General features: G+C 37.4%; 1 protein-coding gene across 4 annotated transcripts in view; it reads left to right on the forward strand.

The window, feature by feature from the left end:
* The window catches only part of IGF1R (insulin like growth factor 1 receptor), a 394663-nt gene that overhangs the window by 27302 nt on the left and 343412 nt on the right, over window positions 1–23949 (forward strand). The window lies entirely within an intron of this gene.

Here is a 23949-nt window from a genome sequence, read left to right on the forward strand (position 1 = left end):
TGCATCAGTTCATACAAGTCTTCCCATGTTTCTTTGAATTCCTTATATTCATCTTTGTAATGCTACAGTATTTTATTATGTGGATATACTACCCTTTATTTAGATGACCTCCAATCTATGAACTCCCATTTTCCCAGTTTATTTGGGTACTATACAAAAGAGACATTAAAAGAACTTTTTCCTTGACTGGATATAGGGAATGTAAGAAAGAGCTATTAAAGATGACTGCCAGATTTGGGTGACCAAAAAACTGGTACTACTATTAATAGAAACAATGAAGTGGACAGGGGAGAAAATGAACTTGGTTTGGCATGTATTGTATTTGAGTTGAAAAGACATTCAAGTGGAAATATCGAATAGGCAGATAGAGATACAATCCTGGAGCTCAGGTGAGAGGACAAGGATGGAGATACAGATTTGACAGTCAGATTAAGAATAGATAAATTATTTGAGTAAGAGAATACAGATTGAGAGATCTAGGGTGTCAAGGACTGAAACTTCAGTGCATTCATATGTAGAAGACTAGAGAGTGATATGAGCACAGCATGATCAATGGAAACTTCAGATAGTGTACTGTCATGAAGGAGAAGAGAGTTTTCATTGGCCAGAGAGTTATGTGCTGTGGAAGTGAAAGAGAACAAGAACAGAAAAAGATTTATGGCTGTGGCAAGAAGGAAGTTATTGATTTCAGTAGAACAGTAGAGAGGGAAGCTGGGTGCTAGGGGGTTAAGGAGTTCTTGGGAAAAAGTGAAGGTGGCTACATTGTAGACCCTTCCTTTCAAAAGTTTAGCAGTGAACAGATGGGCAGAAATAGACTGAATAGACTGTTTGTCAGGTTCCAGAACTGATTTTCTTCATGGTAGTGTTGTTCTAGCATGTTTGATAGCACAGGGGAAGAACTGGTGGAAGGGATAAGATGAAAGATGATAGAAATTTGGGGGAGGGAGAAACAAAAAGATATGTGATAATTATTCAGGAGTAAGGGAAAAGTAAAATCAAGGTACAAGTGGAAAAGTTAACTTTTGAGGTCAGGAAGAAAGGATGAGATGATGATTGAAGACAGGATCTGTTGAGATTGGATCTACACTTCGTCATATGAAACTGCTATATAACTTTAAGATAATTGGTTTCATACTTCTAGGGGCTCTCCTAGCTTCCCCTTTATCTTCCTAGGTAGTTGGAGTGTGTTCAATAAAGACATTGACTATAGGCAAATTCTAACTTATTCTAGAGATTTAGGGAAGAAAATAGTCAAGATAACAAACATTCTCCCCCAAAAGTCCAAAAAGTTGCTCTCAGTTGCTGTTGATTTTTGTCCTTTGTTCTTGAAGAGGATTGTGACATCAGGGAGGTGATGCCATGACAATCAAGTAAATTGGATTTAAGTGAGGGAGGGCTGTGCAAAATCACCAACCTTACTTTCTCCTCCAGAGCCATTTGGGTCTTTCTTGTTTGCTAGCAGTATGCTGAAGCTAAATAAAAGGAAAAAAAAAGTTAGCTGTCATATTTAGGAGAAAACGTGCATATGGAAAAGAGAATTAAAACGTGTTTATTCCATTGTATGACCTTGGGCTTCTTGACTTTATCTCTCTAGTCTTATTTTCCTTCTCTGTAAAATAAGGGGCTTGGTCTAGATCAGCTCTTTTATCTCTTCTATGGATGCTTTTTTATCCATCGTTTTTTTGGAGAGTTTTTTTTAAGGAGTTGGGGAAATTTCGGCTCCATAGAGTATTTGAGGAATACTTTGGAAGACAGTTCACAGTGAGTTCTTCAAAAACATTCATTTTTGTTATCATTCCACAGAAAAACTGTTAAGGGAAACAGTCTTAAATAGTTGTAATGTTATTTTGAAGGTACATGGGATAAATAGTTGGCTGGGATTAACAACTCAGTAACAAAATTTTTGTTTTGTCTTTGTTTACATCCTTTACATATGAAAAATAAAGTTTCCAACTTGAAAATGTGTCATTAAGTTGAAAAGATAGTGCTGCCTTTTAGTTTTCCTTTCTACTTTGAAGGGTGTCTCAGATACAATCAGATTACATAATATTCCTTGTCTGTTTTTGGTGGAAGGTCTGTTGCACTTGAATGGGCCCATGTTGATGTTGATGTTGGGTTTTTGGAGTGCTTTGGGAGGTGGGAAAGAGAATATTGTAGAAATAGCAACAAGCCTGAAGTCAGTGAACATAGTTTCTACCATAAATACATGCACACACACACAACTTATTTCAAAAGGGAAGTCAGCGTTTGAAATTACATATGATTTTTATTGACTATTTTTTTTTAAAGCAATGGGGTTAAGTAACTTGCTCAAGGTTACACGGCCAGTTATTTCTGGGTGTGGTGCTGAGTATCTGAGTCCGGGATTCGATCTCCAGGTCATTCCAACACTGGAGCTGGTGCTCTTACTCGCTGTGCTACCTGGCCTCCCCGACTTTTATTTTTTTTTTTTTAGATTGACCAGGGCATTTTCAAGTACTTAATGAGAAACAATTGAGTATACTTAGATCAGTGTTGGCATAATACTAGTTACTCTGTAACAACATTTATATGTTTTCATCATAACAAATTGCATTTAAAAATATTCAAGAAGAGACATTCTGGGATGTCCTAATTACACTTGGTATATTGATCTCTGTATACTGATAATTTATAGGAGATCCTCTATTTGACTCCATTCTAGGCATGATATCCTAAGTACCAGAAGGTATTCCTTCTCCCCATCTCCAGTTGGAAAGTACCCTATCTGTCCCTTTTAGGCTTTTTAGTTAGTACTAATTCCCCTTTCTGCTTTTTTTAAGCTTACATTCTTTTAAAGATTATTTTTATTTTAAAAATTATTTTATTTTTAATTTATTGAGGAAAACAAGCATTTCCATAACATAGTATAATAAAAAAGATGATTGCACATGGAACTGCAAATCTACTATGTATAACTTACTATTACTTTTAAATACACTAGAGTTATATACTTTTTTCATTTTTTCTTTCCCCCCTGCCCTAGAGATGGCTACTATTAGACATAAATAGGAGTGTGTGTATAAAATTATTCTATACATCTATTTATCAATTCTCTGGTTGCAAATAGTGTCTTTCTTCAGTATGTCCTTTATAGTTAATTTGGATATTTTTAATAGTTAAAATAACTTGCTCAAATTTTTTTTTTTTTTTTTGCCTTTTGGAGGGCAGTTGTGGTTAAGTAACTTGCCCAAGGTTACATGGATAGTTTTTTTGTGTGGGTGTTAAGTGTCTGAGGCTGGAACCAAACTTGGGTCCTCCTGACTCCAGGGCCTGCACTTGTGAGTACACTGTGCTACTTAGCCGCCCCTCAAATTTGTTTTTAAAACAATAGTGCTGTTATTGTATACAATATCCTCTTGATTCTTCTCATTTTGCTCTTCATTATCTCATGCAGGTCTTTCCATGTTTTATAAGATCATTGAACTCATTTCTTATAGCACAGTAGTATTCCATCACAATCATATACCACAACTTGTTCAGCCATTTCCTAATTGATGGGCATCCCTGCAATTTCCAGTTCTTTGCCACCACATAGAGGGCTGCTATAAACATTTTAGAACAAAGGTGTCCTTTTCCTTTTTCCCTGATCATCTTTGGAAATAGAATGAACTCTGACCAGCCAGATGATTTTGTTGAGTCAGTGTCTAGGGATAAAAAATCTCAGAATTCTTTCAGGAAACCTTGAAATTTTTGAATCTGAGCTGGAGAAACTATAAAACAATTGCTTGTTTGCTTATTATAAAAAGATGAGTCATATATTTTTAGAATTTAGTTGCTTAAATTAGGTTCCTTTTCTTTTATTTTCACTTGACCCTTTGGGGATAGGAAGATCACACATCTTCCTTTAAGACCTTTTTTCAGTGGCTGTAGAGTGTAACCACCTTGTCAATGACTGCCTGCCAGTCTCCTTCACTTTTCCCTTCTCTGTTCCCCCACCTTTTGTCATCAGTCTTGTAGCAATCTCCTTTAAGTGGGAGGGATCAGTTGGGGGAACAGTTTTTGTGGTTCAGATGCAAAAATATGCTTGATCTGTTTCATCTGTTTATATTAACAAATGTAATAGAAACTTTTTGCTTTACTATTTATTGATCAATGATATCTCTGGTAACAGAACTATATAGTTTAAGAAGGCCCATAGAAAGTTGGGATAGCATAAGCCTAGGAGGTAGTAGGTATCCCTTTTAGTGATGTATCAGTGGATATCTCCACTAAGATATTGAGGATTTATATCTACTCTTTTTTTTTAAGTCTAGATGCAACTAAGTATTACTAATATGTTTTTAAAAATTGAGTCTAAAATTTCCAGAGTTATGCAGAAAGTACTGAAATATATTTCTATCTAAATGTAACCCCTTTCCAGGGGAAACTTCACTTGTATTAGGATGTACTTGACTTTTCTGCATTTTGTTAGCAATAACAGGGTGTTTCAGAAGTCTTAGTGAAGTACTTAACTTTAATTGCTTAGAACTGCACTAAGACCTTTGGAGCACTTCATAAAGTAGTCCCTACAGATGAAGAAGCCTATAGGTACCTCTGCTATTACTTTGGAATATGAACAGAGGAGGTCCAGATTAGAGACACTGACCCTGTAGCTTCGCTTGAAATTGAGATTTTTGCTAACTTAGAGATGCTTTTCAGCAAACAAGAATGCTCTATCTTTGAAAAACAAAAACCCAAATCTCAAATGCTTCTAAAAGGTCTAGGAGGCTATTGGTGATTCCCATATTATGATGGACTAAATAAAGTAGATTAATGAGTGGTATACATTGAGGAGTGTATCAGTTACTTTGAGGGAATGAATAGATGTTTTGGTTAGGCAGAGACAGAGTTGTTAATTTTGTGGCATAGGCTACTTATTTAGTAGTAAGAGCCAAGTAGACTGAGATGTGAGGGTGTTAAAAAGAGGTAGACTAGAGACCTGGAGATAGGGTCACTAGAAAGTGAGAAGGAGTTCAGAAAAGGAGGTAAGGGTATTATTCCACTTAAAAAAAAGTATGTAGATAGAAGCCATTATTGTCATGGAGCAAAACAAAACCAGACACACAAAGAAGATGAAAGAGTCGGGATGGGGGAGAGGGGAGGAAAGACACTTTTGAGACCAGTGACAACTTATAAAAAAATTTCTGATGACCTGCTCCTTGGATTTAGATGTCACTATATAGAAGCACAATGCTTTATAAATTAGCATAGGCTTTTGTGGGCTAGCCTGGGAACTTAGCCACTATGTATAAAATTTCTATGGGAAAATAAATTCTAAGTTCAAACAGATGACTTAAAGCATACCTTAGGAACACAGCCCATTCTGCAAGTTTTATACTGCCTATAAATACTTGGGGTATGTATAGTCTTTTGTGACAAAAATTATTTAGTGAGAAAACTATCCAGAAAAGCTGAAGAGCTCTAACAAATAGATATAAACCTGTTGTTTATATGCCGCATTGAGGGTGTCCCTTATGAGATATATTAATGAATTCCTTTCAGTTTATAATTTCAAAACTGTGTATGTTTATGCTTTGGTTGCCCACAATACAATGCGCTGCACCATAAAATACATAAGTAGATATGGCACAAAAAGTTATCTAGAATGTTCGTCATAGATGAGATTTACTTTGAATTAATCATGTGTTGTACACTTCACTTTTTCATTTGACTATCAGCAGGTAGCATGTTTGGATATTTGGTTTTCTCACTGGCCTTTCTAGTTCCTTTGGACTATTTTCAGTTTAGTCTCCTCCCTTCCCCCCTCATAATTATTTTGAAGGCTTAGTATCATTCATATACAGTGTCACTCTTAACCCTGTAGTGAGTGAACGCTCATTCAATAACTGAATTAGTTTTCAAGTTTAGACCTGTTGGATGACAAAGAAAAGAGAGAAGTACTAAAGGTGTGACCCTTTTTCAGCTTGTCTGGAAGAAGTGGGGACCTTCCAGGCAAGTCACCTGATGGTTGGGAGCTATGACTGCTTTGTTTTCTGATTGGAGAAGATGATATTTTGGTTGATGGGATTACTATTTGGTGGTATGGCATCCTGAAAAAGCACTAGATTTTGAGTTAGTTGGCCTGGGTCTGAATCTGTGCTGTATTATTTCCATTTGTGACTTAGGTCTACAGGAAGTAAAGGACTTGGACCAGGTACCCTTCAAGCTTCCTTCCAACATTAAATCCTTTATAATTCTTTACCGTCTAACTCTGGCTTTGTTAAAGTTTGGAAAATCCATTTCAGAGGAAGCTTCTGTCTCTGGCCTACTTTCTTTTCTTATAGTCAATAGAGAGTATCTTTCATTCAGCTACTTATGTATCTGTGGTAATAAGCCACAACCTGCTTACAGCTACTATGCCTCTCTTCACTGCCCTTTGGCACTTCTGAGATTTGGGTATGTCAGCGATAATGGTGGTCCATGATTCCATGTGGCATCTTTGGAAAAACATTGGAGTTAAAAGGATTGAGTTTTTGCATCAAGGAGCAGCAGGGACCATTGCTCAAGTCAGACCACATCAGAAGTATTGGGTTCAGTTGTGGGCACTATAATTAGCAGATGGAAGGTATCCAGAGAAGGTTGATCAGGGTGGTGAAGGACCTTGATTATGCCATTTAAAGACTGTTTGGAAGAAGTTGGGTTGTTTAACCTGGAAAAAGTAAGACTTTAGAGGAACTTGATGAATAAAAATCTTCAAGCATTATAAGGACTTTCATGGAAGACATGCTAGAGTTATTCTTCTTGGCTTTGGAAGACAGGATTGGTAGCATTTGGGTAGAAGATGCAAAGAAGTATATGTCTTTTTTTTTCTTTTTCGAGGGGTGATTGGGGTTAAGTGACTTGCCCAAAGTCACACAGCTATTAAGTGTTAAGTGTTTGAGGCTGGATTTGAACTCAGGTCCTCCTGACTCCAGGGCCAGTGTTCTATTCACTGCGCCACCTAGCCACCCTAAGAAGTATACTTCTGCTCAATGTGAGGCAACACTTATTGAAAATGAGAGCTAGATAGTGGTTTGGTCTGCCTTGAGGAGGGAGGAGTGGGTTTCCCCTTGCTAGAGATATTCAGGCACACTGAACGACCACTTGTCTGGTATGTTGTAAGGGGATTTATTCAGGAATGAACCCAGTGGCTTCTGAGGGCTGGTCCAACTCTTGAGATTTTGTGACTCTGAAAACATTGCCTGAACTGATAGAGCTTTGGGGGATGATGTGTTTTAGGGAAATAATGCTCTGGAATATTGCTGGGAACTTGGTTCATTAACATGCAAATCCTTGGCCTTTTCTAGTCTTTTTTTTTTTTAAGACAAATCTCATCAACTTTTGAAAGGATGACAGGGTTGATGTTTAGGAATTAATGAGAACTGGCACCTTAAAATATTTTTAAAAGAGGTTAAATTTGCATTAATAAGCATTAGTCAAATGCTTTAAATTTTTAAAAATATATTTCCTACACTCAAAACCCCTATCCTGGGGTCCTTCCTAAAATGATCTTGGTGTGTGAACAGCACAATATTATGGGAAATTTGAACGTGATTCCATTTTCTCTTGGGTATGATATGTCACTTGCTACTTTTAAACTGTGGCAGTAGCTACTCTGATGTTTTCAGAGTCACAAAATCTCAAGAGTTGGACCAGTCCTCAGAAGCCACTGGGTTCATTCCTGAATAAAAATCCCCTTACAACATACCAGACAAGTGGTCATTCAGTCGGCTTGAACATCTCTAGTAAGGGGAAACCCATTCCTCCTCCCCCCCCCCCCCAAGTCCAAGCCACTCTGTCTAGGTCTCTTTTTTAGTGTTACCTTACACTGAGCAGAAGTACACTTCTTTGCATCTTCGACCCAACTACTACCAAGTCCTGTCCTCCAAGGTCAAGAAGAATAACTCTGGTATGTCTTCCATGAAAGTTCATAAATGCTTAAAGATTTTTATTCATCGCATTCCTCTAAAGTCTTCCTTTTTTCAGGTTAAACAACCCAACTTCTTCCAAACAATCTTAGAGTAGCTCCTCTACTGCTCTAAGGACAGGGTAAAAAACTTACTTCTTGGGGCAGCTAGGTGAGTAAAGTGCTGGCCCTGGAGTCAGGAAGACCTGAGTTTGGTTCCAGCCTCAGACACTTAACACCCACACACAAAAAACTAGCCTTGTAACCTTGGGCAAGTTACTTAACCCCAATTGGCCTCCAAAAAGGCAAAAAAAAAAAACCAAAAACCCAAAAAACCTTCTTTAGCAAGTTGAGAATTTCTTTCATTGTTACCTCTACTTTCACTTTTGCAGAACTGTATATAAGGAGTCATGACTCTTTATACCAAGGATTTAGTTACATGTTGTTTGTTACGTGATGTTTATCTTCATGCTTTTACCCAGGCTCTCTTTTACAAAGCTTAGAAAATTAACACAAATGATGGTGGGGTTGTAAGGAGGGTCTGGGTGTCAAAAGTTCAAGTAGATTGGTATGGTGTTGGGTAGGAGGCTGGGAAGTACTGAGTATTAGTCCCTCAGGTACTCTAGTCTCTTAGAAAACCCAGAAGGCAAGATAGATGATTGTCAATTGTTTAAGCTTTAATTGTTTACAAGTTAGACTTGGTATTTAAAATATGACCAGACTATTTTTGCTGGTTTTGTTTGTGTTCATGGTGAATCACTATGGTGATTGTCAAATCAATATCATTCCTGACTTCCTGTTGATCCTGAAACAGTTGTGAAAACAGAAGACCCAGGCTTAGGGTTTCAGACACTGTCAAGAACTTATGCTTGAGAGTTAGCACAACTGTTAAATGCTTTTTAGAACTTTTGGTTTGCGTATTTTGACTCTTTAGGGCTAAGTTCTTAAGGATTCTTGAGAACCCTTTTCTGTTCAGAAAACTGTTTACAGGAAAAGATTTAGAGCAGGAGAGGATCCTATAAATTATCTACCAAGTGCAACCCCTCTCATTTTACAGATAAGGAAACTGAGATTCAGAGAGCTTTAAGTCTTTTGATTTAGAATCCACTGCCTCATATAACTAGATGTAGAGAAATCAGGTAGTGGTATTGAAGAAAAGTGGTAAATCTAAAAATTGTACTTTTATTTTCTTTTCAGTTTTCAAATAGTAAACCTATTATATCTATAGAGAAAGTCTCAGAAGTGTTAGCTTATTGGCACCATAGAAAGGAGTTTAAAGAGTCAAGGGGAGTGTTAGTGTTAAATGTGGACATAACCAATGAAAAATTTGCAATTCAAATAGAATTTTTTGCCTCTAATAATTTTGACAATCATTTGCAAGGCTGGTATAATTAGCTGAATTATAGGATGGGCACCCTGGCATGCTTTTTAGTCTGTCTCTCTTCCCCCGTCTTCTCCCCCCCCCCCACCTCAATTACACAGCTTGTATTTTCACTGGAAGAGTGTAAGCTACATTTGTGAAGAAGTAAGCAAGGGGCATCCTTTCCTTGCCACGCCTAACTCTGAATTGAAGACTAGTTCACCACTTTTCTCTTCTCTTTGTTAGATGGTTGCCCCTGCGGTACTATGCATGTGGCCTCATGTGAATTCTTTGTGATGGTGCCAGCAGTGGGCACAAGGGGAGCTATACACTTGAGGTCCACCAGCCTAGGACGCATGAGTGACTTGCCAAGCCACCATGCTGCCTTTAAAAATTTCTTCCCTCCCTGTTTCTTCCCTTTTTCCTCCCTCCCCAGTTCTTTTACGGTACTTGTCCAAATCTTTTACTCATTTGCTTTCCTTTTAGTCCCTTATTGTGACTGACCCAATCATCCCACTTTCTGGTGTTCCCTTTACTTTTTTTTTTTTGTTTTTGGTTGTATATTCCATCCTACTGATCATTGCTTTGTTTCCTTGATTGAATACATGTTGTTGATTGTGTTCTTCATTGTTTTTTAGAATTCATGGGACAAATCTAGTGGATGCTTATAAATGTAGGTATCTACCGATAACTTTTCAGGGAAAAGCCCATTAAGTATGTCTGGAAAGCAAAATTTTCCATGCATCAGATTTTGTTTTCTCTTTGATTTTCATTGGAAAACATATGCTGTGATCCAGTGGTAAAAACAGTAAATATATAAATGAAACACCTTTTGTGAGAATTTTAAAATGTAGTTTAAAGGAGGGTTATGAGTGGAAACTAGTGGGTTGTTGTGAGTAAATCTGTAGAGCATAGAGCAGACCTAGTTGGGACAGCATACCTGGGAAGAGAAGTAGGGCAAAGAATTCCCTTGTCCAGAAACAGGCAGGTTACCTGATGAGGGAGATAGATAGAGATTCCTGTCTAGGGTGGTGAGAAGCACTGCTTTGCCCAGTGGGAGTAATACTGTCCTACCCAGCAGAGAGTGGCATAAATAGAAAAAGCCACTTGACCTGGATTATAGGGACCCCTGCATGTTTGTTTGTTTTCTAAGTAGAGTAAACCAAAGAAAGATGTCCAAAGGAAGCAGGACTGGGAAAAGTAGATCTGAAATTGTAGGGTCTGAGTTTGATGTCATGTATAATATTCATACAAGCAAAATTTCAGTGCCTATACATATAATGTCCTGAAATTAGATACAAAGGGATAAAAAGATATACTAGAAGGGATTGTTTAGTGAAGGAATTTGCAATTTGGTTGAAGAGATAAGTTATGTACACAATTCTCCAGACAGTTGATAAATAACTAAACTGTTCTGTAGGCAGAAGTCAGGGCTATTAGGTACAGATCATTGGAGGAGGTGAGATTTGACCTTGTCCCAGCTGAAGAATGTCTTTGTCTGGAGCACTTTAGAAAGGGAAGAGAACTGCATGAACCATGACTTAGAATGGTTATGGTGAGACTAGTTTGAGTAGAAGATTAATGTGGAGTAGGGCCATAAAATGTAGGTTTGGACCAAATCCTGAGGTTATTTGCATATCAAGTCAAGGAGTTTTTATTTAATCTTATAAACCAATGGTCTCCAAAGGTGTGTAATTATAATTAGCCAGGTGGAGGGAAGATGAGTTGGATTGCACTGTCCCTACAATGACCAGCCAGGCTTGGGGTTTATTTCTAACACAACCATGCCTACTCTTACACTCTTACTTTTCTCTTCCTTCTTCTACTCCACCCTTTCCTCCACAGTGAAAGCTCTCAACTACCTCCCTTTGGATTCCAAGGCAGTTAGAACTGAACTACTACCGGGCACCCATAGCAGCAACTGCCCAGGTGGCCCAGTTTACCTCCTGACTGTAGCAGATGCCCTAGGGGGAGGGAAGTCCCCATGCTCCTGTGCAGTGTGACCAGTGAATAAGAGCCTTACTGTCCTCCTTTTCACTTTGGGTGGGACAGAATGAGTTGGGTTGTAATCTGCATTTCAGATCTCCTTGCATTATCTTTTTCCCCAAACTGGCCCTCTTCCCAAAGTTTCCTATTACTGTCTAGGGCATCACCATCTTTCCAGTCATCCTGGTTCACAAACCTCTATGCCTTCTAATTCTTTCTCATCCCACACATCTAGACAGTTGCCAAATCTTGGTTTCTACTTCCACAGCATTTCTGTCATATATATATGACTACTCTTGACTCACACAGCCTCTGCCCTAGTTCAGGCCTCATCATTTCTTGCCTAGACTATTGCAGAAGCCTCTTAATTAGCCTCTTTGCCTCAAGCCTCTTATCTCTTTCCTAAATTTCATGTCTGACCATGCCACTCCCCTACTCAATAAACTCTAGTGACTCCCTGTGATCTAGGATCAGATATTTTATTTTTATTCCATCCTTTTAAAATGTTTATTTTTATGAGAGTTTTATCATGTACACGATTATTAGTAATGTTGTTTAGTCGCTTCTCAGTCATGTCCAACTCTCCTTGACCCCGTTTGGGGTTTTCTTGACAAAGAAAAGTGGTTTGCCATTTCCTTCTCCAGCTCATTTTACAGATGACCTGAAGAGGGTTAAATGACTTGCCTAGGTTCACAATGAGTCTTCCTCACTCCAGGGTAGGCATTCTATTCACTGTGCCACCTAACTGCCTCTGTTTACACAGCTAATAAATTTTAGGTTTAGGATTTGAATCCAAGCCTTTCTTTACTCAGAGTACAGAATTCTGTCCATTGTGTTAAGCTTACCCTCTTGTGTTGTGACTCAATTGTCAGTTTTTCTGAATTCACTTTTTTAGTCAGTGTATTAGAGGTGGAGGTAAATAATAATAGGTGACATTTAGATTGTGTTTTATGGCTTACTTAAGCTGTGCTATATGTCACAGAGGTGTCAGACTCCTTGCCACAGCACTCCTAAGTGCTGCTGAACCAGATTAAAATGTAATTGAAAAATATTTAATGAAATAAATGAAAATACAATAGAATATAGATAATGTTAATATGTGATTTTCTAAGTTAAAATGCAGCTTGCTGGGATTCTGATGTATTGTTCAGTGGCCCCCATTTCTATTTGGGTTTAATGCCACAGTGTTACAGGACCCATTGAGGGAGATGATGCATGGGAAGGATAGGCAGCCTTTATTCCAGAACCAGTGTCCTTTACTCCCGATATGCCCCAGGTATATTACCTCCACTCTTCTGTACACAATTATGAAACAACAATAACAAAAAAACATGTATAATTTACTAGGTGTGGATTCATTTTTGTTAGATACAAGCAAAATAAAAATCTAAATGCTTGCTAACCGTTTTCTAATAACTTGAAAGTGGTTTTAATGAAAACAAAGTGCCTGGAAAAAGTCTTTGTTTATTTCACTCCTCTGTGTTTTTTTTTTCCCCAGGTTGAGATTATGACTTGATCTCTCAGTAAAGGGGGATATGTTTGGGCTATATATTTAGAGATCTGTATCCATCCATATGAACTTAATGGAAAAATTTTGTAAAAGCCAATAGTTTTTTTGGTGTTGCATTTGTTAAGGTTTTGGGGATGGGGAGCAGTGTTTCCTATTGTGCTGAAATTGTTTTTTGGACAGGAGACAGTGCGTGGGCACATTTTTTCCCTGACCTGCTAAATTAAATCTTACTCTGTTTCTGTGACAGACATTTGTTTGATTTCCTTAGAACACGAACATTTCATCCTTTTCAGTGTTTTCAATGTGGTTAAAGACACTAAAAAAGGGATTTTTTTTTTACTATTGACAACAAAGATAAAATGTGGTAGTAGTCATTAATAAAATGTCTTTTTAAATGTTTATACTTTTAAAAACTTTAAAACCAAGAAGTAGACCTTTCATTTTCTTCAAACTCAGCAAAGTTATATTCAGTGGTAAAAGCTAAAATGACTTGCTGTTTTTTTCTTAAATAGCAGGATGTTCTGAGCAGCAGAATGGTTTTTTTCTGCTCACTGTTGAGAAAGAAATGTTACTGGAACAGAACATTTTAAAATGTTCTGTATATAGATAGTCATGGCAAGTTTTTCAAGCTATATTCTTTTATCTTTTTTTCTTTCAGTCTCTTTGGGACAAACTTAGGGTCTCCCTCCCCTTCCTAGGTCTCTAATTGAATAGTGTAGTTAAGTTGAAGAGGACTTCAAAGGTCACTGAGTCTAACCAGTACCTTAGTAGGAATTCCTTCCGTGATATCTCAGTAAATCGTCATCTAGTCTCTACTGAAGGTCTTTTAGTGAGGGAGAACTCGCTACTTTTAGATGTAGCCCATTTCATTTATCTTTAGGAATACTCACCTTATATTAAGCTAATGTCTCATATCTGCAATTGAAGGGGGGAGGTGCTTGCTCTTGAGGGGGGGAGGGTTAAGTTAGAAGCTGTATTGGTTTGTATTGGTTTTATGAGAACATCCCCAGGATTTTGGGGATTTAGTGGTTAATTCTCTCCCCTGCATTATTCTCCTAGCCACAGCTTTCTTAAGATTGAGAAAATAATGCAAAATACTTAAGATTTCTGAAATTCCTGGTCTTTTTTTAATAAAAGAGCCTAGGTTTCAAGGCTGACTATCTCAACATCAGCTACTTCCCATTTTCTCTTTCATTATTTCCCAAATTTTAATGCATCTCATAGGCTTACTCTCCTCTTCTCCACCACCCCTCCCCTACCAGTAAAGGGAGCCATTGAAACCTATCTGTCTATAATATAGATATCTGCTTCATTATGTAAGATTCCAGAAATACTACTTCCTGCTCTTGGGCCTTGATGTATAGAGGGCAGGTTCGCAAGTTCAGACACTTGCATGGGATATTTCAAAGGCATTCTGGAGGAAGTGTTTTAAGAAAGAACCTTATTATGAATGCAGGAGGGCATGGATTATTTTGTGGGCTAAACTTCTTTCATTTATTTCAGATTATTCTTAGTTTTTTATATATGTAGATATACTTATTCATGTAGATATATACATGTGCACACACTGTGTACTTATAGTGTTTATCTTTTTTGTAGTGTATATCTCTAGATGGGTACCAATACCTCCACTAGTATGTGAAGGAATTTTGAGTCATTTGTTGGTCCCTTTTCCTCACAATGTCCACTGTTCTCTTAAAATAAAAAATTTCTTTACCTGGAAATTAGAGTTTATGTTAAAAACATTTTTTTTTAAATGGTATGAAAATATTTTGGTTCTTATTCCGGCATGATTAGAAATATAGGAAAGAGAGACTTTCCCAAGTAATAAAGAAAATAACAGAAAACAACTCATTTTATTAACTAGGATTATGGGATTTAGTATTAGTCTGTGTAAGATTATATGTGCACTTGGAAGTGTCTGTAAATTCTGGTCCTGGAAACGACCGCCTTCATGTTTGAAAACTCAGGTTTAGTTTAGTACAAAAGTTAGACTCTCTAAAAGGTCTTTGGAATCATTTTTCTTTGGTAATAAGCCTTTTGTGGCTAAAGTAATTATGGTATACTAGTTTTGATCCCAGAACTCTTTGGTCTGTGGTTATCTGACCCCCCTTTTCCGCCCCATCTCTTCAAGTCAGTTGCCAGAAGTTGAAGTTCAATTATCTTGTGATGCCCACTCTTAGAGACGTTTGGTTAGGAAGGCAAGGGGGAAGGAACACTCACCACCACCACCACCACTGAAATTCCTTATATGTTCTATTGTGTTCACTGTTCAATGACTTAATTGGAGCAACTGGATTTGTAGTATGAGCTGGTAATGCCTTAATATGGTATTTCTTTGCTTTCTTGTTTTCTCTGCGCATTTAATTTGTAAGGGACCTTTAGAGAGCTTGTAGCTTATTATCACAGTTCTTGTGGTTTTTTATGGTACAGGAACTGTGCTTACTAGTTGATTAATACTGATGGCAGGGGACATGGGGACGCATCATTTCTGATGTGCCAACTTCTAATATCCTCTGTAAATGCCATAGGAAAAAAAATTAGAGTTATACTAAATTGTCTGACAACTCCACTGTTGTTAGCACACTCCATTCAGTGGCTGACTGGGAATTACAGCATGAAGAGGAGGAATTATTTTCTAATTTTATTCTGGTGTTTAGTTTAATCTGAAGTTCCTGGATTTTTAGATTTTATTTGAAAAGCTGGAAGGTTTTACAAAGGACCCTGACTGTAGGATTCGATGCTGTATACATGCACACACAAAACCACCTTTCTCATTTAGCTTTATATTGGCTTTTAGCTAATGAATGTGATTTGTTGGACTAAACTCCTAGGTCATAGGATGGCTCTTGGTTAAAGTTAAAGGATTCCCTAGTCCTTTTTATCCTTCTGTTTATAAGGATCAGTGCTGGGAACCCTTCTAGAAGTTTAGAAATCCTAGAAGTTAGAGACTTTAAATTAGAGGACAAGATTATATACCCCTATCCATTCTCCTAATTTACTGTGTGTATGTATATTTATGTATGTTTGTACATCTCTTTCCTAAAATATGAGCTTAATCAGCAGCTATAGATGATACTGATATTTTAACTACCAAGTGAGATACATTGCCTTGGCTTTCTTAGCCCAGTGCCTTGTATGTAGTAGGTGCTTAATAACTGAATTGAGCTGAATTGCTCATAAATGACTCGCCACAATGTACTTTATTTTATTTTTAAGAAAAACAAGACTTTTTGTTCTGAGTTTTCTGTAAACTGGGTATTCTGAACATATGAGTAAGTTAAAGTTTTAATCTCTGTAAGAAAGACTAGGCAATAAGAGATGATATAGGAGCCAAGTGTCAGTCATGAATCATTTCCACCATTCTGTGTCTTTGCCCCTATGTATACTATGCTGAACAAAGTTGGAGAAAATCACAAAATTGTGCTAACTAGTTCATCTACAAATTTATGTTATGTGATCTCAACTGGGCCTTTACTGTTGCAAGGCAATCCTTTTGCACCTCCCTAGTTAGCTCTATCCTGCTCACCACAGGAACTCTTTCAGACCTTTTTATCCACCCTCAAACCTCCCATGGCTACCCTTCCCACCACCCACTTTAACTGAAAACCTTGCCTCATATTTCACTGTCTGTCACTATCTTCTCCTTCACCCTTGTCTCATGCAATGAGGTTGCCTCTGTTTGCCAAGGCAAATGCCTTTATATATGCAAGTGATCTCATTTCATCCCATTTTATTCAGTGGATTGCCCCTATTATCCCCACACAGTTTGTTGTTGGTCAGGGGTTTTGGTTGTGCCTGACTGACTCTTTGTGATCCCATTTGGGGTTTTTCTTGGTAAAGATACTGGAGCGCTTTGCCATTTAAGGAAACTTTAGCTCATTTTGACAGATGAGGAAACTGAGGCAAACAAGGTTAAGTGGTTTGCCCAGGGTCAGTATCTGAAACTGGATTTGAACTCAGATCTTTGTAACCCCAGGCCTGCCATTCTATTCACTGCACCACTTAGCTACTTCTCTCACTTATCTTCTATATTTCCCTTCCTATTGGCTGCCTCCCTATCCTTAAATCCTTACTTGAACCAGCCATCCCTACCAGCTCTTATCCACACCTTTCCTCCCTTTTATGACTAAATTCCTTGAGAAGGCCTTCAACAACGGGTGCTTCCACTTCCTTCCTCCCACTATCTTCTTAAATTTCTGCAGTCTGAATTCTGACCTCATTTTTCCAACAAATCTGTGTCCAAAGTTACTGATGGTCTTTTAGGTGACAAATCAAATGACGTTTTAATCCTTATCCTTCTTGCCTTCTCGGAAATTTTGGGCCCTTTTAATCTCTCACTTCTCCTTGATAATGCTGTTCTCTCTAGGTTTTTATGACACTACTCTCTTCTGCAGTTCCTCCTGCCTCTTCTTCCTCTATTTCTTCCTTCTGTTTTGATTGGTGCTTGCATCAATTCCCATGGATTGAATTATCATTTCTGTTTTGATGATTCTCAGATTTACTCATCTAGGCCTAACTCTTCTGTTGACCTCCACTCTTACCTCTTTGACTGCCTATTCGATAGCTCCAACTAAATGGAGCTCATTTTTCTTTCTTCCCAAGTTCTCCCCTCTTCCTGACTCCCCTATTACTGTTTTGAGCACTGCCATGCTCCCGGCTCCGTCTCAAAACCTAGATGTTCTCTTCCCATAGTGAATCAATGTTTGATTTGGACTAGTCTTCTACCTAACACACTACAATGTTTCTCATCTATCAGTGTAAGTCATTTTATGGGATCTTAAATCCCTGAAAGGGACCTTTGAGACTACTTAGTTCAACAGTCTCATATTTAAAATAAGAAAACTGAGGCTTAGGGGCGGCTACGTGGCACAGTGAATAGAGCACTGGCCCTGGAGTCAGGAGGACCTGAGTTCAAATCCTAACTCAGACCCTTAACACTAGCTGTGTGACCTTGGGCAAGTCACTTAACCCCAAATTGCCCTGCCGTCCCCCTTCCAAATAAATAAATAAATAGAACTATTAAAAAAAAAAAGAAAACTGAGGCTTAGGCTAGGTAAGTGATTTGTTCAATGTCATGTGATTAGTAAGTGATTAATCCAGAATTTGAACCCAGGCCCTTTGATTACAAACCTAGTTATGTTATGCTGTGTTATACTGCCTTCTACCTCTCTGTCTGTTGCTATCTATCTATCTCCTTCTTGGTCTATTTCTTAATTATCCAGCCATGTATGTATACACATACATAATATTCATTTCTCAGTTCTTCAGAGACTATTGTGTCTCATGACTTGTAGCCATACCACAACACTATAAAACAGTGTTTTAAAAATGGACCTTTGTTTCCAAGAGAAACTTTTGTCATTAAGGGAACTTAGCAATTTCCTAAAGTCAGGACAGCCCACTCACTTTCTCTTTAATTCTGGATCCAGCTCCTTGTGGATTTGTACTCTCTATTCTCGATATATTTACTGACAAAAAAAAGACCTATAGGTTGTCTTTCTAACTGACTGTCATAATCTGGGCAATAGACATTGTTTATCTACCTGGGCTTTCCAGTGTATATGGTCAGACCAAACTCTTTGGAGTGGTCGCACATCTCTTCCAAGATGCTCTGCAGTGTTCCAGGGATTGATGCAATAAACATAATGTGTCCATAAATAGGATCTATATCTCAACATCTATAGGAAATAATTCTTTGTCTTGGACCCTATCCTGTATCTTCTTTCTTAGTGACAAACACCTTTGGCAAGCATATAAGCCTGTTTTATGCCTTGCATGATGTTTATGATCAGAGGGTCATTTAACAAGATTATTTCTGTGTATCTTTCAAGGAATCTTTAATGATTTTGATTTATAGATGGAAAATGCCTTTTTGGAAGAGAGTTTTTAAGGTGGGGTTTTGCTTTATCAAATCAAATAGTTTTTTATAATCCACCAGAAGTAAACATGGTGGGATCATGTGTTTTCTGTATCTTTCAGCCAGATGTGGTCCATTTTAGAATGCTGCTTACAAAAAGCTGTAAAGATGTGGTCCATTTTAGAATATTGCTTTGCAAAAAGCTGTTGTTCCCCACTAATGCCCTCAACACAGTTTCAGTGAGTCCCATTAAACTTTTAAGATAGATGAGAAAGTAGACATATGTATTGGTCATTCTTAATTATCTGTCACCTTTGCCATCCTTCACATATCTTGTGAATATGGAGGGTACTTCAGTACCCTCACATTTGTGTTACCTCTAGCAGGAATTTCTTCTATACGAATTTACTCAAATTTGACCACTTTCCCCATCTTTTCTTTAGTGCCATTTATGCATTTTTTTTTCTTTTTGGAGGGGGAAAGGCAGGGCAGTTGGGGTTAAGTGACTTGCCCGATGTCGCACACCTAGTAAGTGTTAAGTGTCTGCGGCTGGATTTGAACTCAGGTCCTCCTGACTCCAGTGTTCTATTCACTGTGCCGCCTAGCTGTCCCCATTTATGCATTTTTGATAAACACCTTTGGGACTGTGATTTGTAATGTTGAGAGTCTGATTGTGATTGTTCTGTTGTCTTTGATGGTGAAAAAGATTTATAACAAATATCTGCACATTTTCTCCGTTCTTCTTCCTTTTGTAATCCTTACTTCCATTGTCATCCTTGTTTCACTTAGTTGGACTTCGCGCCAAGTTTTCTATAAATCAGTATCATTTTCCACTGCTTCTCTCAGCTTTATGAGGTGCTCCTTCTCATAATTATCCGTCACTCTTCTTTGTAAGGTTTTACAGATGAGTTTATATTCTAAACCACTGCTGCCGCTGGCTGCCATCTCTCTCCATTTGGCAAGTCAAGTGTTTGTTGGCTAAAGTGCTTTTTAGACCCTTTTGTTCTCCTTGTTATGGCAATTGATTTACATCAGTTAAAAGCCTGTAAAAGTTTTTAATCAGCATTGATGTTATCTTCCTTGTTATCCATTTTCATCATCAATAACTTTTTAAAGTAAATGGGGACTTAATAATTTCAATTTTCTGCCACATGTTTTTCTCATTTTTCTTTCTAATACCTTTTTACTAAATCTGATCTTTGTTCTCACAAGTCAGTGGTCTGACTGTACACAAATGATTGATTTAAGGGTAACTCCCACATCAATAACGAATCTCCACCTGTCAAAATATTTTCAATTTCATTTTTAATGGTGTTGTTTGGTGTTCATGTCAAGCATCTGCTGATTCTTGTCTTATGATGCAAAGGCAAGAGGCTTCTGTGTGGTCTACAAGTCTTTGGCCTCTCACATTCCATTTTTCTGACCCAAATTTTCTGATATATTTCTCACCATCTTCCCCTAATCCCACCTTTGCTGTGAAGTCACCATTATCAGTGTTTATCTTGATTTAATTCAGAGGGTCTTGTCAAGATTTTCATGGAATTTCTCTATCTTTTTGCAGCTGATAGTGTTACCTAAGTTACAGATTTTTTCATGATGGTCTTTCCATGATGGTCTCACTTATCTTGAGCTAGATAACATGACATAACCAAATGTTCCATGAAATAATGTCTAGTTATCTTTGGGCATATGACAAAAAACCAGTTCTGCTAATTCCTTTCTTTAAAATGTTCATATAGACTATTTTTGCCCAACCTGTGGTAGAACCTTCTGACTTTGTACTGGTATGATTAGCCACAACTAGATACACCATGAGCTGACCCCAACATTGTAATGTCATTTTGGTCCTCTTTGAGCATGAGGGCAAACGGCAACAGCTAACAAGGAGCACTTGTGATCCGTCCTTCTGTGTAGTTTCAGATTCTTTCTTTTGGTTTTGTTTAAGACGAGAATGTCAATATTGACATGATTCAACTCTTCCATTAATATGTCTACCCATTGATCATTAGACAAGGCTCTTATAGAGTATTAATGGCCAGTTATTTATAGACAGACTAAAAATTGTGTGATTCTTACACCTTCCGCCTCTTTTTTGACCACTCTGTGACCGTCACTGCAAAAGCAGAAAGATGCCACAAAGGACTATGGCCTATTTTGCATTTTTCTGTGCTTTATGTGTTGGTGTGGCCAGTTTACTGGTGATGAACCTACCCATATATAGCTAGTCTGATCCCTAGAAAATACTCTTGATCTATTGCCAGGAACATACTTGAAGTCTTTCCAGCATGGTAGCACCTGCCAGACAGCTTATGCTATGCCAACATAACCTTCAAGAACCCAGGATCTTCTCCACCCCTTGATGAGGCACAGAGTAGGCCTTTATGGGGGCCTACTTCTGCACACATGTGTATCTATCTAAATACCTTACTGTATTAATTGAGTTTAACAGAATGTCCTTCGTTTTTAATGCAGTTTGTCTTTGGAACTATAAAACTGACCATCTTAAATTATATCAGACTTTTTTTATAGGAACAGTGTTACAATTGATGCTTGAATCGTTTTTTAGAATGTCCATTGGATCTAGGAATCAGATGATCAGGTTTGGACTCCTGCCTTGAAGCTTACTGTCAGCAACCTCGGGCATATAAGTCATTTTTCTTTGGATCTCAGTGTACTTAAGCAAAACAAGGAGGAGGTTGAACCAGATATCTAAGGTCCCTTCTTGCCCTAAATTCTGTCATTCACCAGGTTTTCATAGTTATGAGTTACAGTATGCACAAAATATACAGTAACTGTAAACTTCATTTGTTGGAAATAGAAAAAAAATGTGCTATAATTTATGGAATTTTAGAGCTGGAATGAACTGCAGATATCGTTTGGTATAATACCTTCTTTTTATGGACAGGGAAACAGGGTTAGGGGCGATTCTGATTAGCCCAAAGTCACCACAACTAACTCTTGGCATAGGCTGATGTTCTTTGAACTTAGATTACACTGCCTCTCTTTTAAAAGCTTACACACATGTACATGCATACATACAACACACACTATGCATATAAATCATACCAGAGCTTGAAAAATGTACCTTAAATCTAGGAACACCACCCTTCTCCCCCCACCCATTTTAATCTGAACCCTAACATCAAAAAAAGACTGAATTGTCCTCTGAATAGGAGATTTCTTTATCCATCTTGCCCCCCCCCCAATCCCTAGTTCCTTCTCTTTGTAGTTATATTGTCAAAGGGTTTGTTTGATTTTAATGAATGTTGAGTACAGCTTATTTGAGGAGAACTTTCAAGGGTTCTTTTTTTTCTGCTGAATTGAATTTTTTAAAAATGCACTATGACATATTGCCAAATTTGAAAAAAATAATTTTGTGATTTGGGGAATATGATTAAGTCAGTTACAAAAGCAATAATGTATTAACATTTTTAAAAATTCTCAAAAGTTTTAAACAAAAATGTCATGAGCTAAAGCAATGGCAGTAAAATACTGGCTTATGTAGATAAAGGGGAAATAGAAAACTGTTCTGAAGTACCTTGTACAATAAGCTATCTCAGCCAAATTTTTCCCCCAATAAAAGACTTTTACTGATAACCAGAATTTACTCTTTTCTCTCTTAGTTTATAATATTGCTAGATGCCCAATAAATTTAATCTGAATATAGTCTTTTATTGTTAATCTTATATTATTTGACACGATTAGTAGTATTTAAATCTTTTTTTAAAAGTTTGATGCAAGTATTCCCACAAAGATTGACTTAAAATAAAGGCTTCTGTACATGTGAAATTTTTTTAGAGTCATGGCTTTAAACAACTTAATGAAAAATGCCCAGGGTATGAGGCAAAGAATTTCATTAACCTTTTACTTTAAAAAAATAGCTATAATTCTGTTACATTAAAAAATTCATTCTTTAGTTTATTTAGTATTGAGTGCATCCTGGTGTTACTTTGGGCATTTCTAAAGCAATTCTATAGTTATAGAATCTTGTGGGAAGGTTCTAGGGGTAGCAAATTGATTGGTTTCCTTGTTTTTAATCTGAAGAAAATGTACATTTTCATGAGTACAAATCAGTGAATTTCTCCTAAGAGCTGTTGCATGCTTCTTTTACAATGCAAGAAGTATTGTGTGTATAGTTGAGTAGAATGAGTCTTATGCAATCCAGTATTGCCCATCTCTGTTGAATTTCCAGCATAGTTACTTCATTGGAAGTCTGTACACTGTTGGCACCACAAAGAGATGAAATTGACGGGAAATCCCCAAGTTTTGAAAAGGGAAGTATACTTGTGTGGGTGCTACAACTTGGTTACAACATGTTTATTGTAACTGAATTTTAAGTAATAAAGTAATCGTACCTTAGCTTCATCAAATATTCACATAACAGTGGAGTTTGCTGATGAAGGTAGAATTTATTGCTTGCTGGCATATTGCTGAAGATATTACAAAACTCTGAATTTGAGATACAGAAAGTATCTTTTTATAAGAGCATCAAGAAGGTTAATGCCACATGAGCATTTCATTAGTTATAGTTGGATGGCAAATATTAAATTGAATTTTTTTTCTAAAATTTAATTTATGCCAAAGTTTGACCCTGAAAAGGTAGGACAAATGAGCCTAGGTGTGCGCATGGTGTCAAGGATATAAGACAAATTTGTTAACTATTGAAAAGTGACATTGATGGCAGGAAATCTAAATATAATTTCTCCTTCCTTTTCATTTATCATTTGTGATCATTGAAAGAGGGGTAGCTGAGGATTACACGACTGCTTAGATGGTTTCGTAATAAAATAAGAATGTTGTGACTTTATTGGTGGGTCCAGCTTTGGGGACTGTGTTAGAATAGCTGGGTTCTCTGATGAGTATGGGCTGGCAAGGCTGCTGAAAAGCAGTGTCTCTCTAAATGCCGGCTGCTGAGTTGAACCACATGATTGCTTTCGTCCTCAGACTGAGCTGCCCATCCCTCAAGCCAGTTGCTAAATCACTTTGGATGTGTTGACAGCTACAAAAAGTCACAACTTAAAAAAAAAAAGGTGAAGTGATCCCCTGGTGAGGCAACTTCTGCCTAAAAAATAAAAGCTTTTTGAGAGGTAAATTCTATGTTATAAACAACTTGTAATTTTCATAGTTTTCAGTTTTTGCTCCAGCAGGCATTGTAGACAGCAGCTACTATGATAGATCTTAAATATGATTATCACAGCTGGAAAAAATGTTTTACTGTCATGCTTGTTTATCATAATATGCCACCTACTTTAAATTTTGTTTTAACAGGTCTCCCCCCCCCACTTTTGTAGGGGTACATGGATGTAAATGATACCTTGAAGCTGTAACAGCACCAAAATATATTCAGA

Source organism: Petaurus breviceps, unplaced genomic scaffold (assembly GCF_028583685.1).
Source record: "Petaurus breviceps papuanus isolate PSGF00001 unplaced genomic scaffold, PetGlider_PUasm1.0 37, whole genome shotgun sequence".
In the NCBI taxonomy this organism is placed as follows: Eukaryota; Metazoa; Chordata; class Mammalia; order Diprotodontia; family Petauridae; genus Petaurus; species Petaurus breviceps.